The sequence below is a fragment of the Pleurodeles waltl genome, chromosome 1_2 (assembly GCF_031143425.1).
Source record: "Pleurodeles waltl isolate 20211129_DDA chromosome 1_2, aPleWal1.hap1.20221129, whole genome shotgun sequence".
In the NCBI taxonomy this organism is placed as follows: domain Eukaryota; kingdom Metazoa; phylum Chordata; class Amphibia; order Caudata; family Salamandridae; genus Pleurodeles; species Pleurodeles waltl.
The window spans coordinates 1,191,634,969-1,191,653,454 of record NC_090437.1 but is presented as its reverse complement, the minus strand read 5'-3'; the positions used below and the strand labels follow the sequence as shown (position 1 = coordinate 1,191,653,454).

Genomic DNA, 18,486 nt, shown 5'->3' with positions numbered 1-18,486 from the left:
AAGTGTGGCTCAATGGTTAGAGCGGCAGACCCTGAAGCAGAGATCTGGCTCAAGACCAGGGTTCAAGTCCCGCTTCGGCAGGTCTTGGGCTCAATTCCCCTTGACCAGATAATTCTCGCCTCGGTGCCTAATCTAATTCATGGGTCCAACTCTGGGCAATAGCTTGCTTAATCTCCACAACGGCCCCAACAGCGCTTGGATGCCTGGCTTCACCCTGGGGGTGCTCAGGAGTGGGTGCCTCACAGGGAAAAGCCAGGAGGGGTTCCATAGTGGTATGAGTACAGCGCCTTGAGACCCTAACGGGTGAGTAGTGCGCTATACAAGTGCTAATTTACATTTACACCACGGTGTCCTTCATGGGCCAGCTCGATAACCTGCTGCCTAAGGCTACTGTAGGACAATTCTCAAGCCTCTCAGTATCACTCCTTCTCGGGTGACTGTTAACTCATGTTGTACATTCTTGAACTTTTGGAATTCAAAATCATTGGCCAGGGGCTGGGTCTTTCTCCTCCATAATTGCATGGTAATTAGATCTTTGGTTACTTTCATGTCTTTATCTGCAATGGTTGTCGCAATAATTTGTTCTACAGAGCTGCTGGTGTGCTGGAGTTCTCAATGAAGTTGAGATATGCTTCAGCTGTCTTGGAAGTCAAACTGTGACAATTCAGCAGCACCCGTAAAAAATAGTCTGCTGTGTTTTGATCCTGCCCCGGTTTGTGTACAATTTCATAGTCATATTCTTGGAGTATTAACCTCCACCTCTCTATGTGAGGGGGCATGATAGCCTTCAGGTTCCCAAAAATTGCAAGCAAGGCCTGGTGGTCTGTGGGTCACAGGCCCGCACCACAGCCAGACTCTACTTTTCTGGCTGAGAGTAAGCACATTCTGTATCAGACAGGCTTCGATTGGCATGGGTCACAATGTGTCTCGGACCATCTGGATGACCACTGTGCTGAGCAAGGAATGCCTCTAGCCCTACTGGGCTTTCATCAACCATTGTTTCGGTATGTAACTTGGGGTCAAAGTAGGCCATTTCCTTTGCATTCTTGATAGCATGTTTAATGTCTTTGAAACTCTGGTCGCATTCTAGAGACCACTGGAATGGTACATTTTACTTTGTCAAGTCTCAATGGGGCAGTCACTGTAGCAAAGTTGCCGATGTATCTTGAGCAATAACTGGCATGCCTAAAAAGGATCTGAGCATGGTGGCATCTTGGGGTTTGGGGGACAAGTGGATGATAGTGCTTGCACCGTGTATGGATCGGGAGTCATCCCCCCATAGAATATGTGCCCAAAAAAGTTGAGTTTGGCCTTTTGAAACTCACACTTTGCGGCAGTCAGAGTGAGGCCTGAATCAGTGAGTAGCTGGTACACATGGGTCAGCGCGTTATCATGTTCTTTGCATGTTCACCCAAAAAAACATAATTGAAAGCATGTCAACAGGTAGAATCACTCAGCAAATGGCATCCTGAAATATTTCAGCAGTCCAAGACACTCCAAAGCTTAGTCTCTTATACCTGAACAAACCAACATGAGCTGAAAAGGTAGTAAAGTACCTGCAGTTTTCCTCTAGCTCAAGTTGATGGTATCCTTTATTTAGGTGGAGGCAGGAAAATATTTTGGCTCCAGTCAGTTGCATGCTCATGTCTACTATATGTGGACCACGATGTCTCTCCCTGTCAAAGGCTTTGTTTGCCTGGTGCATATCAATGCAAATGCGCACTGCTCTGCTACAGTCCTTTTTTTGTATAACTACTATGGGTGAAACCCATGGTGCTGGGGCCTGTGGAGCGTGCAATGATGTAATGTTTTAATAGGGCTTCCAATTCTTTCTCAAAAGCGTCTTGTAAATGGAAAGCAAGTCTGCGATGTTGCTGAGCAACAGGGTGAATGTCTTCATTGAATTGAAGCTGTACTTTAATTTTTTTGAGTTTTCCCAGGCCATGGAAGGACAACAGGAATTGGCTTATGAAGACAGAGGTTTTAGTTGAGGAATATCAGTTCCATGTCTGCAGCAGTGGCAAAACTGAGTAAAGAAGCACTCGACAAAGTCCTGTATAGAACATGAATAGTGTCTCGCACAAATGTTTTCTTTGTATCCAATTATCGCTATGACCCTACATGTGCATGCCATCTTTGGATACATATCATTACTGCACGTACATCTTCTTCGCTGGTGTTTGATAGTGACGTAGAAGAAGGTTTGCAAGATGAACTCGATGATGATTGATTTTGCCTGGTTTCTATTTTTTGTAGCTGATGTTGCTTTTTGGTTTTATGGACATGGTGCGAACGCTTCTAGAGCATTGTCAAAGCCATTTTCTCTTGCCGTCGTGACACATTTGAGTTTTCTTGCCCAACACACAGTTATGAAGTGGTTCTCTATTCCACAACCTTTGCAGAATTGTGACATTGCGGGACATTTACCTTCATGGGGAAATCCACATCAGAGGCATCGTTTTGTTTTCTTTGAAGAGGTCAACCTACGTGTGTCCTGTTTATGCTTGTGCTTGTTTTTCACAGTCAGCACCGATTCCTGGTGTGCCATTCCTGCTTCCATATCAGCAGCTTATCTATCTGCTCGTTGGTTTGCTCTTAGCATTTTCTCTAGACTCTGTATTTCTCTTAGCCTGCTCTTTCTAAATAAGTCCGAAATACAACCATCAAAGATTCTGAGATGCATGGCTTCTTTATTAGTGAAGTTGCAGAACTTGCAATATTTAATGAGTGCATTGAGTCTTTCAACAAACTTATCCTTTGTTTCATCAATGTGTTGTTTTGCCTGGTTGAAGATATACCTTTCATAGTCGACATTCGGCATTTGCTTGAACTTGGCCTCTAATGCTTCTTTTACCTTTTGGTAAGATTTTGCATCAGCATGTGAGATTTTCTTCAGCACTTCTTTCAGTCCATCACCTGCAGGGTTTTTTAAATATTTGATGACCTTCTTGTCATCTTTTTCCTCTAGTGCAGCTATGAGGTTGTCAAATTTTTAATCCACACAGCCCACCCTTCACAGGCGTTTTGCTTCTTAGAAGTGTTGAAAGGTGGTAATGGCTTCAGGAACATGGCTGTATTATATTTTGTGCTCCCTTCTGCTGCCATTGAGAGCACGTGCTGTTTGGACAGCTTTGGCCGTGCTGACTGGCACTGAGAACGTCTGCAAGCAGAGGTCACAAGAAGAGTATGCGTCTCCGTGTGCTGCAATTGCCCTTGATGGTGAGTAAATTTTCTGTCTTTTGTACCTTGTTTATGCGATTGTTATTTCTTGCTTCATTTGATTAATTGTTTTGTATTTGATGCATGGCGCAGGGTCTCTATCAACCACCTCCTCTGCAGTTTTGGCAGGCGTTTTGAAAATTGTACTCATTTGAAGGGTTTTCTGTCTCTTCCATGGCTGTGTACAGGCTGGAGCAGAGCTTTGACTCAGCTTGTGCCAGTTGTAAAACACTCTATATCGATTCCAGGCACACATGGCACACATGCGCTTTTTGCTGTATTGTTGCAAACTCTCAGGGAGAACAGTGTTGTCTTCTCAGGCAAGTATCCCCTACTTGTCACCAGCTGTATTGTCTTTTCCTGCCCTGGAGCATACCCATGAACGATGCCACATGGGACCTGCATTCAAACGTTTCTTTATTCATCAGCATACACTAACGTACTGTGCATTACCTCATACCTTCTGTTAACAACACCTTAACACCTCCTATCCATTGCGTACTTCTTTTTCAGAGTCTGCTCTGAGCAATGAGGACTCTAGTGCACATACCTTCAAGATGCTACAGACAGGATTTGGAGCACAGCTGGTATCATGTCTGCATCAACAATTACAGCCCACATCCAAAAAACCTAAATATAATACCTGTAATTTAAAAATAAAGAAATTCACTTGAAATAAAAGGCTTGGATATTGATCCTCCCCTGTGGTTACAGCAGGTGCACAGGGCATCAAATTAGTTTCTGATCACTTCTTCGTTGTGGTCTGCTTCCAGCACCACATTGGTTCCCTCCTGCCTTGTCTTAAGGCATTGACTGAGCGTTTCTGTTTTACAGTAGCAGCTCATGTGTGGTGCCAGGTCCAAGAGAGCAAGAAGATGGAGAATTAAGCCTGGTTCCTTTACTATTCATGTTTTGGTGACTGAATACGGGTGCAAGGAGCAGGCTACGGAGCCAGTGTGCTGGGCAGAATAAATGAGGCTGGAGGGCATGGTAAGGCAACAGGGAAATGCATGCAGAACACAGAGCAAGTGTGTGATGCATGACGGAGGAGTCAAAGAAACAGGCTGGTGCAATAGGAGAATCAGGAACAGCAGGTAGAGATGTAAAATTAATGCAAGTAAAGAACAGCAAGTGTAGCAGTGCAAATCACAATGGAAAAGTAAACTATGGAAGAAGAAATAGTATAGTATCTGTGTGAGACATAGGCTGGTTTTGATTGTGCTGGTTCACAGTTTAGATAGTGCTGTGATAGAAGGAATAAGATGTAAAACTTGGCACCTGTATATAGGGGGAGGGTAGTGTCACCAAAGTCGCTCAATGAATTATATGAGAGTGGGTACCCATGGCTTATGGAGAAGTGGGTGGTGTACAAGGTAGAGCAAGTCTAAAGTAATGGTCTAGCAATCTGATGAGTGGTGCTTGCCTGCCATTATAAGCGACTGCACAGGCACTACCAGGAGTTCCAACACTGGTGTCCCATCTCTAGCTTGGTGTGGTTGGTGTTTCTACTGCTTCTTCCTTGTCATGCACCAGGTTGCAGTTTTCATTTGCATCCACTTACCTGTTTCCTGAGTGCCAGTGCCGCAATGCTCTTTTTCAGCTCCACAGCCACCACTGCCTGCATTGAAAGCAGCGCTATGTCTGCTGTTGGGCTTTTTCGCTCCCTCGCATTCACCTGGATCACCGAGGCCATCTTCAGTCCACTGTGGAATGGGAAGAGAGCTTTACATGGGGTCAGGTAGCATGGTATATGAGAGAAGGTACCCATGGCCTGTACAGAGGGAGGGCTGAGTACAAAGTGGAGCAGGCACTCAAGTGCAACATGATGAACTAACTGTGCAAGTAGCAAGCTGTAAGAGACAGCACAAGTGCAAATGAGGCTCCAACATGCTATGTGGGTTGCTTACATCTTGAGCTTGGTGTAGTTCATACTACTGCTTCCTCCTCTTGCCTGGTCCTGCTTGCGATGCCAGTGTACATCCAGCTCCCTTCCTGCTGATGCTTTCCTACTCCTGTTCAGCTGCAAAGTGGCCGCTGCTAGAGTTGCAGGCAGCAGCCCATCTGCTGACGGATATTCACTCACCTCTTCTCTTTCCCTACAGTATAAGCTAATTATACTTTTTTAAATTTTCTTCTGTCCTTTGCCCTGCATTGCTGCATTTCCCCTGGTCTTATTTCTCTGCCTGCATCTTCTCATCATCCTGTGGCTTGACTCTCCTCCTGCATTCACAGTTCAGCAGTACAAAGCCCTGATCTTGTTGCTGATGCTGCATGTGGCATTAGGCCTGGTTGCTGCTCTTCAGTGGGGCACTTACCTTCTTGATCTTGGAGCACTCAAATCTTGTGATACCAGGGAATGTAGCATGGATGCGGCCGTGACACATGGTAGCAATAAAGATGGCTTCTTCTGTAATACAGGGTTTGAAACATATGTAAGAATAATGCGACTCACTGAAGTGCTTGAACTATACACCATCCAGTCACTGCGGTGGAAGCACTTAGGTAGACTAACACAACTGCTAGCTAATCGACTGCTGTGTTACTATGAAGTAACTGAGTAACAAAATGGCTGACCTAAAGTCGCATTCGCTATACTTGTTCCTTACTCTTTTGTTTGTGATGATATGAGCTGAGCCCTCCCTCTCTACCAAAGTGTTCTATAGCCAGACCTAAAAGAAAATGAAAGCATTTTTGTTAAACATGCACAAGAGGACAATGCATTTGTAAATGCCTTTCTCTAACATACAAGTAAAGTCGAAGCGGCAATGAGATTGTTTATAAAATGTGTAACATGGCCTGAAACCCCCCTGGCACATACGACAGAATGACTCGACTACAGTGTATGCCACACAGGAACTGCCGGATCAGCAGCCCCCAAGTTTATTTATTAACTTGGGCTAATGCCCGCCCTCGTGCCCTCACGGGGCAACAAAGTATAGTAGAGCCCGGGTGGCTCTCTACATCCCTCTAGGGCTTTAATTAAAACCACGAAAAGAAAAGAGGTAGCAACCAACCATGGGGAAAAATAGAGAGAGAGAGAAAGAACACGAGAGCTAGAAAAAGGACAACTAAAGAAAATCAAAGATTTAACAGGTGAGCGCTCCTGGTCGTCAGACCATCACGTCGGGGCATGTCCACATCACTCTCTGGTTATCCCAAGTCTGCTCATCCACTAGTCTCTTTTAGCAGGCAAAATCTCTGAGTCTCTGGCTGGGGGCAGGGTTGGGCCTGAGGTGATACCTCTGTCTCTGACAACTCGACACCACATCGCTGACTTCATCTGCTTGTCGCTCCGATGTAGTACGTGGCGCCTTTTGACTACCCAGTCTCTCATCCGTCTCACACTCTTCTCCTCCAACAGCACCCTCTTCTTCTCCTTCTTCATCTCCAGCCTCCACGGACACACATGCTCGTTTGAAGTGCAATATGTTTCTTGTCACCTGCCTTTCTCCACAGCAGGCTGTCACCATGGACCCTCGGATTCTCACAAACTTCCACACCTCGGGTTCGAACAGGGTTTGAAACTTTCCTCAGTTTCACACAGCTACCCGGTCGCCTACCTGAAGATCTAGACTTCGTGTTCTCTTATTGGCAGTTGCCTTGTCATTAGTCCGCGTCCGGCGTTGTTGTGTAGCTTCCACGTCTAATTCAGGGGGCTCCCACTGAGAGCCAGCCGGTATACAGTCGCGCGGAGCCACCTTGAACATCAGAGCAGCTGGGACACACCCAGTGGTGCTGTGAGGCGTTTGTCGATATGCTCTCAAGAACTGTTGCATGCTTTTTTCCACATCTTCGCCTCTTTCTACACCTATTCTCAGGTAGCAGTTTCCTACGAGGGTGTCTACCTTCGAGTCCATACCTTGGAACCACACCTTGGCTCGGAGGTCACGCCTTTGTCTTAGCTGCTCCTTGATGGCCCTGATGGGCTAACTCCACCACCCAGAACCACAGGCTGCGTGGAATCACTATTTATTTGTCCTCTCAGAAGGAGACCGTCGCACCCGACTGACAACTCCTCTTTCACTTTCCACATGCTTTGCATGGCTGCCCTCTCTTTGGGTCATAGGTCTTCACCCCCTCTAGGAAGTGTCTCCACTGGCTCTGGCTCAGAGCGTCTTTAACTCGATTAATGACGGGATCCTTTTCTGATGCATGCGCTACCTCTGACACTGTTTGGGCCACAGGGCAGGCAGCCTGTACCACCATGTTGATGGAGCTCTCAACTTTCTCCTCTTCGTCATCTTGAGATGTGCCCGACAGTGTTGTCGGGGGATGCCTTGACAGGTAGTCTGCTGGATTATTCACACCAGGGCGGTAGATAACTTTAAAGTGATATGGTTGGAACACGACAGCCCACCTTTCAATTCTCGGGGGAGCCAGCCACATGGATCCGGTAAACAATGATACCAGAGGCTTGTGGTCTGTAACAACTTGAAATTCATGGCCGTAGAGGTACAGGTGGAAGTGTTTGCACGCCCACCGAATCACCAGCGTCTCTCACTCTACCTGAGCGTACCGGGTCTCTATCACCGATAGGGCCCTGTCGGCATATGCTACTGGGGCCCATTCTTGGTGATGCTGCTCCTGCAATAGAGCCGCCCCCAGCCCCACGGGGCTCGCATCAACCACCACTTCCGTCCACTTCTCCGGGTGGAAATACGCCATGGTCACCTTGTCTAGCATCACCCCTTTTACATCCTGGAAAGCTCTGTCTGCTTCTGGGTTCCCTTCCCACTTGCAACTTATTTTCGTGAGCCGTTGAAGTGGCTCCGCCATTGTGGCTAATTGGGGAATGAACTGGCCGCAGTGTGTTGTCAGTCCCAGGAAACTCCTGACATCCGTCGCACTTCGAGGAGTCGGTGCCTGTTGAATGGCTTCTACCTTTTTTTGGGTCTACTTGCAACCCATCCCTCGAGAAGATGTACTCAAAGAAGTTGATCAAGGTCTGATAGAATGCACACTTTCTCCTGTGAAGAGTGAGGCCCGCATCGGAGAGTGTCTGCAGTGTGGCCCTCATACGGCGATGATGTTCCTCACGAGTCTCTGAGAAGATCAGGATATGGTCGCTCAAGTTGATCACACCTTGCAGCCATGAAAGCGTTTCTCTGATGGCATTTTGGAATACTTCCGCTGCTGACGACACCCCAAAACTCAGCCGTCAGAAGCGACTTAACCCCTCGTGGGTAGAGAATGTGGTGATATTCTGACTATCAGGGTCCCACTCCAGCTGATGATAGCCAGGATATAGGTCTAACTTTGAAAACCATTGGGCTCCATTCAGGTCCGCAAATATATCGTCCATTGTGGGCGTAATATGCCGCTCTCTCTTAATAGCCTGATTGGGTAAATGCATGTCCACACAGAGGCGGATGACCCCAGGTTGTTTTGGCCTGGGTGCGATCACCAGTGGCGAGACCCAGAGGGTGGGTCCGTCAACCTTTTCAATCACCCCTTGGATTTCCAGCATCTGTAGTTCTTTCTTGACTGCTGGCCTCAGATGAAAAGGCACTCTCCGGTGTTGCAGCGCCACTGGCGTCACGTCCGGGTCAATATGTAGTTTAACTTGTGCACCTGGTGTGTAAAAAAGACAAGTTCAAGGTCTTCTGCAGTGTGGCACCCTAGCAGAGTGCCACGGTCTCCTTTGACTCCATAGAATTTGGCTTTGGTGGTGTGTTCTTCATTGGTAACGGACACTTCTATAGTGCACCTCAGTGGAAGATCGCGCCCTCCATATGTGTAGATTTTTGTGTTGCTGGGCGACAGACATGGTTTGGGAGATAGTTGTTGCTACAGTGTTTTGTCCATCACATTGACCGGAGCGCCTGTGTCAGTGAGTACGGTGGCATGGGTGTTGTTTATCATGACTGTGCTCATAGGGGGTGGTCACCGCTTGTGTTGTTTCCATCCTGTGAATGATATAACAAAAATATCCTCTTCCTCATCCTCGTCGTATGTTGTCATTTTTGTGTCCACTTGCCTTTGGCGCGTACAGTCCTCTTTTTCTATGTTCTTTACAGTGACCACCTTCTCTTTGAACTCTTTGTCTTCCTCTTCCCATCTGGCACATTTTGGTGAAATGGTTCCCTTTACCGCATTGTTGCAGACTTTGCCTCTTGCGGGGCATCCGCCCAGTGACTTGTGTTCGTAACCACAGCTGCCACATATCCCGTCTCCTCGTTTGGAGGTGCTCGGTTGGCGCCCAGGGGTTTGGCGGTTGTGTACGTCGTCTACCTGCTCCTCTTTTATAGCAAGCTGTTGAGGAGCCGTTGTCGCTGATATGGCTTGTCCCCTCACAGCAGCCATGGCATCCTTGCAGACAGCGGAGAGTTCATTGGATCGTGCCAGAATCAAGATTTTGCCCAGGGTGATGCCAGGCTGCCGCATTATAAGTTTCCGAAGCATGTTTTACCGGCACCCTTGGATGATTTGTGCTCGTATTTCTTCATGTTGGTTGAGGCCTACACTCGTGCTGGCAAGTTTTCTCAGTCTGGCGTAGAACATGTCTACGGACTCTACCTCCGTCTGCTGGGCTTGCCGCAGTTTGAATGGTTCATAATCAAGATTTAGCTGAGGGTCAAAGTGTTTGTGTAGTTCCAGCACCGCAGCGTCGAAATCTGCTGCGTCACCTGTGTTGGGTAGTGAGTCAAACAGCTTGTGAAGTTCATCGCCTCCCATTTGCAGCATCAGCAACCTGCGTACTGTGCCATCTGTTTCCCTCATTGTGTAGAAATAGTTCTCTGGGCGGCCAAGCCAAAGGCGCCACCGTGGTGCTGCTGTGGCAGGGTCTGCTAGTTGCCTGAATGGGGGCAGCGCGGCCACTGACGAGTGGGCCCCTGCAGGGGCATGTGTGGGCTGCTGCTCCCGACTCTGCTGCAGTGTGCTCATTTTCCAGTATCACTTGGTCAAGTCCTTACCAAGGAGTATGTATTATTCTATCTCTAAATCTGTTATTCTTATTTTTTTTTGTCTAATTTGACAATTTCTGTAAGTCTCTTATTCTTGTTTTGTTTTGTCTTCTTTGACAATGGCAGGGTCAAGCCTTTCTCTCTTTTGTGTGTTTTTTTTCTTTTGTCTGCCCAGCTCAGCAATGGTAGTCCACGTGTAATGGCTTCAGTTTGTGTGGGGTTTTATTTATATATATTTTTTCCCTCTTACTTGGTGTGCACCACGTGCTCCTGGTCCTATACTTCGCTCCGCGGAGTTTGCTGGGCAGGCACCGTACTAGACGCCTTCTTGGGTCTTAGCAGCCGACCGGTTTGGGTTTAAACAGCCGTGTCACACGCCGTCTTCCGATCGCAGCCTCCTGCACTCTACCGGCACCCCTCTGCACACACAGATGAGCCCCTACATCCGTCGGCTTAACGCGTCAGTTGTCGTACAGCGCACGCGCTTCTGGGGTGGCAGGTAGTCGGTAGTGCCAGCGGTGGGGAAGCACAGTCGGAGCACTCCCTGACTGCTTTTCCGAACTTTTCAATCCGGCCTCGTCGCCAGTGTAACATGGCCCGAAACCCCCCTCGCACATACTACAGAATGACTCGACCACAATGTATGCCACACAGGAACTGCCGGCTCAGCAGCCCCCAATTTGGGCTAATGCCCGCCCTCACGGGGCAACAAAGTATAGTAGAGCCCAGGTGGCTCTCTACAAAATGCACAGAACACACTTTGAAGGCATATTGTTCACTTTTTAATTAGGCAGTTTGCAGATAATTCGCCAGTACTGAAGATACAGCAAAGGGCTGTTAGAGCCTTCCCGGAACTGCCTGTAGGAAAAGGGATAAAGAAATTATCACCAAATAAACTGGGTTGTAATTACAGTAAATTGTGCCTGCTAGCAGTTTCTAATTAGAACATTGCAGTGGGCTGTGATGCAAGGTGTGAACTTGGTGAGGAGACAGATTCCTTGTTATGGTCTGAACTCTATCTGACTACGAGAACATGCGACAGCAGCTGAATGTGTTTTCTCTGAGATTGGGAGAAGGTGAAAGGTCAGAGACAACAGCACAGACGTTTTGGCAGGCTGCTGACAACAGAATTATACATGAGGACTGAGAGCTCCTTTAAAAGGTTTTGTGCAAATTCCAAGAAACCCGGCAAGGTGGATTTCAGCTGTACATTTTAATTTCAGTTTTTTTTCTTCTAATCATCAGTAGTTTGGATATGAAATTACAGATCGAGTCTAACTAGCAAGTTACAAATGGTTTCTACATGTCCCTGCAGATGACCTATGGACTTTTGGCACATCTAAAAACTGCTGGGGTGACAAACCCTTCTGACTGACGCTTCATGTTGGAAAAGGCTATTAGCGTTTACTGGTATTTTCCAGATTCAGGTAGTATTTTTACTTTACTAGATTTTCTCTTGCTTCGTTGGACATGTGTCGAGCACTTTTTGTCGTTAAGTCTTAGCAAAGTGAATTGAGTGGTAACTCATTTGTAACTGATCTAGAGGAGTTTACAGAAGTAGGGAGACACTTTTTAATTCAGCTGTGTATGTTAGCTTAATTTTTAATCATGCCCATTATGTTCACTAAGTATGGACTCTATTCACAACAAAGGGGTACATTTCCAACCCTGATTCACGGAATTAGAGTTGAAAGAATTATATTTGTATAAAGGCATTTGCAAATGTGGAAATTCCACCAATATGGTGCTAATTTGCTAATTTTGGGAGGTAGCAGAAGTAGCTGCATACTGACAAAAGCAACAAGCGTTTGCAATGCAACGGGTCTCGCATTTGCTCGCGTTAGAGACATTAGCGTTGTAAACTCCTAACCGGACTTTTCTTGCCACACAAATTGAAAGAAAAAAAAATTAGCACGATCATTCTATGTAAAACACAGCGCAATAGCGCTGAAATTGAAAACCAAAAATACGAGCGGGAGCGCGCAATGTAAGTCCCAGCGCGATCGTGCTGCGTGGAAAATAAAAAAATTAAGTAGTGCAGAAATCAGGCTGAAAACATCGAGCCTCGTAAGTTTTCAGTAGTTGGCCGGTGCGCTCGAGGAGGGCTAAACACCGGAAAAGGCATGACGTATGCATGCCTTTCACTAATTAAAGCAAGCGGATTTAAAAAGGCAAGCCCAAGTCATGCCTTGGGCCAAAGAAAAAGACCGTTAGGGTTGAAACGCATCGCCATTACAAGCCATCTGAGTGAAAGTTGATTTAAGCCTGTTACAAACATTGTGGTTGTTTGGAGTGCCGTTTTCAAACTGCATTTATTTTTGTTATATATATATACACACACACATACATACATGAATACACACACATATGCACACATATATGTACATATATTTAAACCATGAGTAAATATACATTAGTTAAACAGGTTTAAAGAGTATGTGTGTAGTTTATTGTTATGACATAGTAGCGATACATATTTTCTAAAGAACCTTATATAACAAGAATATACACATAATCAGGTAAATATTTATCAGTATAGGCATATGCAGTCCATAGCTATTCGAATAAGGTGGTTATGAAGGAAAGAGCTAACTCTTGAGTAGTTATCTGAAGACAAGATAGTTATCTGTGGGTCTTATAGTTGGGGGTAATGAATTCCATAGGTTGGCTGCTTGAATAGAGAAGGATGTACCACCTATAGTCTTTTTCTTGTATGGTGATGTTCTAAGGCGGGGTGCCAATCGTGAGTGGAGGTTTCTTTGTTGAATGTATTTAGTTATTTTGTTTCTGATAAAAAGCAGTCCTGTTCCATGTATAGCTTTGTGGGTGATACAAAGCAGCTTGAAGGTGCATCTTCTGGCAATGAGTAACCAGTGTAGTGCTCTCAAGGCAGGGGAGATGTGGGCTTGTGTCTTTACATGTAATAGTAGCCTGGCTGCTGAGTTCTGAATACATTGTAGTTTTTTCATAATAGATAGAGATGATCCATGGTAGAGGCCATTGGTATAATCCAGTTAGGATAATACAAGCGAGATAGTAGCTTGCACCTTGTGTGGAAATCCAAGGTGGGGGAAGATGCGTCGTAGAGTCTTCAAGGTGATGAAGCTTGTTCATGCTAATTTGTCCACTTGGGCATTCATAGTTAACTTGGAGTCCATGGTGATTCCAAGGTTTTTAACTTTGCTGGATAATTGAGGAGGTGGTCCGAGATCGTCAGGCCAGGTGCACAGTGGGTCATAACGTTTCCAGTAACCACATATGAGTATTTCTGTTTTGGAGGCATTTAGTTTGAGATGGCTCCAAGTCATCCACTGATCAACAGTTCTGAGGCAACTGAAGATTTCTGAGTTTTCAATGTTTTTGGGGCATTCTAATTTAAGTAGTATTTGTGTGTCATCTGCATAGTTGTAGCATGTGAGATGAAAATTATTGATCAGTTCTGGTAATGATATCATGTAGATGTTGATAAGCAAAGGTGAGATGATTGATCCTTGGGGGGCCCCTGCTTTTGTTAGGTAGGGTTTGGACGAGAAGGGGGGAGAATAGATGATATTAGATCTTTTTTGAAGGTAGGATGTAATCCAGTCGAGAGCAGTCCCTTCTATACCGGCTTCATGGAGTCTTTGAATTAGGGTGTCATGGTCAACTGTATCAAAGGCAGCCGAGAGGTACAAAAGAAGTAGTGCAGCAACTCTATTGTGGTCGACTGTGTTTTTAAGATCATCCCAGATTGCTATGAGTGCCGATTCGGTGCCTCTTCCTGGGCGGAATCCAGTTTGGAAGTCTGAAAGTATAGAATTGTCTTCAATGAATTGTGACATCTGGGTGAATGCTGCTCTATCTATCAGTTTGCTCAGGAAAGGTCCATTTGTGATTGGTCAATGACACTTGCTGGTAGAAGTTGGCTAGGATGCCATCTATTGCAGGTGTTTTTACACTTTCTCTTCCCATCTTTTGCTTCTCTCAGTTCCTGTGTATTGTATGTAAGTGGTGCCTCCATACCAGCCCACCACTCATCTGTCAGGCGAGGGAGCCCAACTTTGCTTCACTAGTTGTTTATCTGATAGAGACTTCTAGCTGCAGATTCCTAACCTTAGAATTATCGCAGGTATCAGACTGAATCTGGAAGATTTTTCATGAACAGTACCCTTGTGTGCCCGTAGGTGGTGTTGTTTAGCTCCACGTGAATCGTTGGCGTTGTCTGGCCCAATTGTGACGTCGGCAGCACCTACATAGGTACCACGAGGTGCTCTGACGTCAGTTCCTTCTGCGCCAGCCAACGCATATCTGGGAAGAGCTACCCGGTTAGTCACTTTCTGCTGACCTTTTTTGACATTTTGTCAATTCTTTTTCCAGGTTTTACATCCTGGTGTGGCAGGGATGTCATCCAAGAAGGCTGGCTTCAAGTTCTGCTGCACCTGTCACCGGCCGATGTCAGTGACGGACCCGTACCTTGTTTGTCTTTGGTGACTCGAGCACGACCACAACCCAAAGTCATGCTCTGACTGCCACGCCATGAATCCCAGGGCTTTGAGGGAGAGCTCCCTCAAGCTGATAGTGACCCGTTGTGCAACTCCGCGCCGGTTGAGGTCCTGGTCAAGAGGGAGGTCCCAGGATTGGTCATGGAGTCTGAGGTCATCGTCCCATTCAAAATCTTCGGGCCATTCCGGTAAGTGTAGACACAAGAAGAAGAGAAGCCTAAAGCGCTCTAACTTCTCCGTATCCATCAACTGACGAGACGCAAGACCGTCCACATTTAAGTCCTCGCTTCACGGTTGAGCCTGGGCCTGGGACTACTCTGCGCTTCCCAGAGTTTCTGGGAGCTGGGGCAGCCCCCTCCCGACTAAAGGAATTCTATGATGCCATGTGCGCCATATTTGGGTGGGCCTAACCCTCTGGGGTGCCTTTGGGCCTTGTGAGGTTAGCAGAGGTGCCACCTGGATCCATGTCAGCTGCTCCGGCCTTGGCGTCAGTGAAGCCCCAGGGATCCACTTCTGGATCCGGACTGACAATGGTCATGCCACCTTGATCTCCCTGGTGCCGGTCCCGATCCTGACGCTCCTGGTGCCTCCAATGCCCACCGGCAGTGCCATCCCCATTTTAAACCCCGATTCTGATATGGGGCCGGAGAGGCATCGTTCAATGCTGTATCCGGTGCTATTGGGAGCCTTGCCTCCTAGATGAGATCCTAAGCCCTATTCTTAGGAAGAGATGCAGGCATGCTTTCTCCCCTACCCTGGCTACAGAGGAGGAAGCGTCTTTTGCGATGGTGATGCGGAGGGCTGCGGAGGTCCTCGACCTTCAGTTGCTCTCAGCTGTGGTCAAGACCAATGTCTTGACAGAGGTGCTTCAGCCGGGAGTCTCCCCATCTGAACCACTGTTTCCATCCTCACAGATGTCCTATTGGGTACCTGGTCTGAATCCAACACAGGGGCTCTTGTGACTAGGACAAACGGCCATTGCTGCTGCACCAGGGGACCCAAGTTTCCACACACAACATCCCAACCCCTCAGAGATTGGTGGTCCAGGCTTCCACCTCACATGTCAACACTGGGGCATTCCTTATCGCTATCCCAAGTAGGGAATCCAGACGGCTGGAGACATTTGGGAAGAAGATGTTTTCTTCCACCAGCCTGGCATTGAGTTCTGTGAACACCGTATGCCTTTTGGGCTGCTACTCCCACACTCTGTGGGACACGTTTGTGCACGTGCTCTCCCAATCGGTAGCAGACGGGAGAGTTGCAGCAAAGTTCACTATTAGCTGTGGACTCGACATGACCGAATGTTTTTATTGAGGGTAGCCCTCAGACGCCATTCATGACTACAAACTACTGGCTTTTCGGGGGACATCACCTTTTCTTTGATGGATATGCCCTTTGATGGCTCCGATCTCTTTAAAGACAAAGCAGAGTCAGCGCTCGAGAGCTTTAAGGTCAATAGGGCTCTGGCCTGCTCCTTGGGCTTATTTTCAGCCTTGAGCAATCCCCAGTTTGCTTACACCACGTCGTGGCTATGGAAGGGGCTACCAACCGCACCTGTTATCACCCCACCACCGTGCCATGCATGCTTCCCAGTCCCTGCGGGGCAGAGGGTGCAGTATCCACAAACCTTGTGGATCATGCAGCCAGATGTCTGGTCAGTCCACGCCCCCTGCAGCCTCTAAATCTTCCTATTCTGCACTTATACCATCATGGGCACCCATTTGGTGGAAGGATACTTCATCACCGGCCCTACTGGCAGTCCATCATATCAGACAGGTGGGTTTTGCAGATAGTCCGAAAAGGCTACTCTCTCCCCTTCCTATCTACTTCTCCTCTCATGCCACCGTCTCAAGACAAGCTGGCGGAGGATCAGGGCAGTTTTGGGCTCATCCTCTGGAGAGGCCAGTCCTGGATGTTCAGGCTGTGATACCCATGTTTCAGCCGCTATCCTGGGTTTTGATGAGACAGGCTCTGAAGCTGTTCTGATTCATGGCCTCCTGTATCCTGCTGGTGACAAATGCATGTTGCCATATGCGGGCTCTACAGTGGGACCTGAAATTTCAATGGGCACAGTATCAGAAGATTCTCTCTGTTATGGTACAGATCTTGGAGGGAACTGCAGTGGTGGCTAACAAACCAGGATTCGGTCAGGGGCATATCCCTCTCTCTTCCCCAAACAGATCTCATAGTAATGACAGATGTGACACTCCTGGGATGGGGCGGCCATCTGGGAGAGGTGGAGATCAGAGGACTCTAGTCTCTGGCAGAATCCGAACTCCACCACAACTTGCTGGAGCTTAGAGTGATCTGACTTGCACTGAAAGGCTTTCTACCCTCAATCAAGGGAAGGCTTTTTCAGGTGTTCATGGACAACACCATCGCCATATGGCACTGCAACAAACAGGGTAGGGTGGGGTCATGGACCCTTAATCAAGAGGCTCTGCATCTCTGGACATGGCTGGGACATCAGAGCATATCCCTGGTTATTCAACACCTGACAGGTTCTCTGAACGCCCAGGCAGACAAACTCAGTTAAAGATGCCTAGCATATCACGAATGGCATCTCCAACCGGTGGTGGTGCAAGGTCTTTTTCAGCAGTAGGGAGAGCCTTGGTTAGATCTGTTCACCGCCGCTAAGAACGCACAATGTCATCAGTTCTGCATGCAGGAGTTTCCAAGGCATCCCTTTTTTCAGAGACGCTTTTCATCTCGAGTGGAGGTCAGGTCTCCTGTACAACCTTCTGCCCTACCACTTCTGCCCAGGGTTCTCAAGAAGATCAAGAATAATCAGGCCCCAGTTATTATAGTGGCTTCGGACTGGCCATGGTATCCAGAGCTACTGAGCATGGCCATTGATCCTCCGATCCAGCTCCCCTTTGGGAAGATTTTCTGTCACAGCAGCAGGGGAAGGTTCTCTACCCAAACCTGTCCTGTCTTCGCCTTCTTACTGGAGATTGAGCGCCAGCAATTGGCAGCCTCTAACCTTCTTCCTGAAGTCTATGGTGTTATTTTAGCAGCCAGGCATTCCTCCACTAAGGCAGGTGGAAGAAATTTTGTGGCTTGATGTTCTGACAGTAATGGTGACTCCACCCTTTTTCTAATTTATAAAAAGAAATAAACCTTTACAAAATAAACACAACAGAAATAGCAATGATCAGCAGACAATAGCATATATTTAGAACAATGTCAGCTACAACATTGCCACCGACTTTGACCAGTCCACGAATGACTGCACAATTTGGGGTCACCACTAGCCCATGCTCCTGTACACCCAAGAGAAAATTCTTCTGTCCCTCAGCTCTCATCTTCTTTGAGCAGCATGTTTGGAATACCCTTGGTGATTGCGAACTCCATTCCAGATTCAGGGCATTTCAATGTCCCCTCAATGACCTCCACCTCTAGGAGAACATGATGAACTTTGTGCAGGAAGTCTTCATTACTTTCATAGTCTGTGATCAGTTCCCTAGGGAGATCTGACAGGTGACCCAGCTTCAGTCCCAACGGGAAGCCCTGCCGGATGCCCCGCACGTGCGAGCTCAGCATGTTGAGCGTCAACAACTTCATCTTTGCTCTGTGATCTCCGACCCCACCCCTTTCTGTCCCTCTTTCTCAGGTTCTTATCTTTATTTTGTCTCTTGCCCAGCAGGGCTCTGCTTTGGGAACTCTCAAGGGCTATCTTTATGCTATTTCTGCATTCCTCAGATTACCTGATCAACTCTCTCTTTTCAAATCTTTTATTGTACACAGATTCTTGAAAGGTTTAGTTCATCTTTTTCCACCTTCTACTTTTATCATGCCTCAGTGGCACTTAAATCTGGTTCTCACATTCTTAATGTGTGCTCCTTTTGAGACATTTAACAATTGTCCCTTGGGGTTACTCA

The 18,486-nt window shown here is 47.1% G+C and overlaps 1 protein-coding gene, 1 long non-coding RNA gene and 1 pseudogene across 3 annotated transcripts in view; 1 reads left to right on the top strand and 2 right to left on the bottom strand.

Annotated features, from left to right (window-relative positions):
• The window catches only part of HGFAC (HGF activator), a 600,748-nt gene that overhangs the window by 137,559 nt on the left and 444,703 nt on the right, over window positions 1-18,486 (top strand). The window lies entirely within an intron of this gene.
• The window catches only part of LOC138249525 (uncharacterized), a 456,612-nt gene that overhangs the window by 101,846 nt on the left and 336,280 nt on the right, over window positions 1-18,486 (bottom strand). The gene's annotated exons all lie outside the window — the stretch shown is intronic.
• On the bottom strand, window positions 17,702-18,169 carry LOC138296082 (multifunctional methyltransferase subunit TRM112-like protein pseudogene; annotated as a pseudogene).